Source organism: Numida meleagris, chromosome 3 (assembly GCF_002078875.1).
Source record: "Numida meleagris isolate 19003 breed g44 Domestic line chromosome 3, NumMel1.0, whole genome shotgun sequence".
Classification (NCBI taxonomy): Eukaryota; Metazoa; Chordata; class Aves; order Galliformes; family Numididae; genus Numida; species Numida meleagris.
Window position 1 is genome coordinate 3,927,511 of NC_034411.1, and position 1,316 is coordinate 3,928,826.

At 50.6% G+C, this 1,316-nt stretch overlaps 1 protein-coding gene across 3 annotated transcripts in view; it reads left to right on the forward strand.

The window, feature by feature from the left end:
• Window positions 1-1,316, forward strand: part of SLC24A3 (solute carrier family 24 member 3) — a 147,823-nt gene that overhangs the window by 2,112 nt on the left and 144,395 nt on the right. The window lies entirely within an intron of this gene.

A 1,316-nucleotide genomic window follows, 5' to 3' on the forward strand; every position in this document is an offset into this window, starting at 1 on the left:
GGCTCTGTGAGGTGGGGTCGGCCTCTGCTCCCAGGTAACAGCCATAGAATGAGAGGTGATGGCCTCAGGTTGTGCCAGGGGAGGTTCAGGTTGGGTGCTGGGAACAATTCCTTCTCAGACAGAGCGGTGAGGCACTGGCACAGGCTGCCCAGGGAGTGGTGGAGTCACCATTCATGGAGGTGAACTAAGGAGATGTGGCACTGAGGGAAATGGTTGGTGGGCATGGTGGGGGTGAGCTGGGGTTGGACTTGGTGATCCTAGTGGTCTTTCCAAGTGTAATGATTCTATGATTCTCTGAATAATACAGCTGTGCTGGTCCTCCAGCTGTGAGTAGGAGACGTAAAATTTTGAGCCACTGGTGTGCAGCCACCATGGGGAGGAAGAAGAGCGCGGTCACACTTGATATCTCTCCCATCCCCTTCAGCTCCCATCCCCACTGGCCTCAAGAAAATGGCACCTAGAGACGATGCGTGTGAATGGAGAACAGCAAGAAAAAATATGCAAGTCTCAAAAAGGGACAAGTATATAGAACAAACGTATTATGTCTTTTATCTGTTAATAAATATATGTAATTGTGAATCTTCAGTCAAAGAGCAAGGACATGGAAAGCTTTGGGAAAGTCTGAGAGAATAAAAATGGAGTATGAAAGCCAAAAGATACTGTGCTCCTTTAACAACAACAACAACAAAAAAAAAATTTGAGAGAAGGCAAGCCAGAAGTCAGCTCTGTCACAGCCTTGTTTATTTTGCTAAACAGCTGAAAGATGGAGAGCTTATGCCCTTTGCCTGCTCCAGGAGAACCAAAGCAGCGATTACAGACACATGTGTGCAGTGGGAGCAGACCTGGTGCCCCAGTTTGATGTGCTGCTTGGAGTAATTCTCTCCACTTCTCCCATAGGCATTTCCCTGTTCTGCAGCCCAGAAGAGGCCAACCTCCTTGCGATCTGCATGCAGCCTCAGCACTCAGCCAGGCAGGAACAGCCCCAAAATGCGCTGGTGTTGCCTCTGGCAGGATACCGCAGGGTCCTGGGCAGTGGTAGGTGCCATGGCAAGCTTTGTCTGTTCACCAGATGTGGTCCTCCTGATGGTTCACTCCTGGAAACCCTGAATTTTCCCAAAGCATGTAAGTACAGGCATTTCCCCAATGTTTTCAGGTAGGAGAGAAATGCCAGCCTTCCTCTAGGCAAGACTCTGGAGAAGAGCAGTGGAGCTGTGAGGGCTCTGGAGCACAAGTGTGATGGGGAGCGGCTGAGGGAGCTGGGGGTGTTCGGTGTGGAGAAGAGGAGGCTCAGGGGAGACCTCATCGCTCTCTGCAAC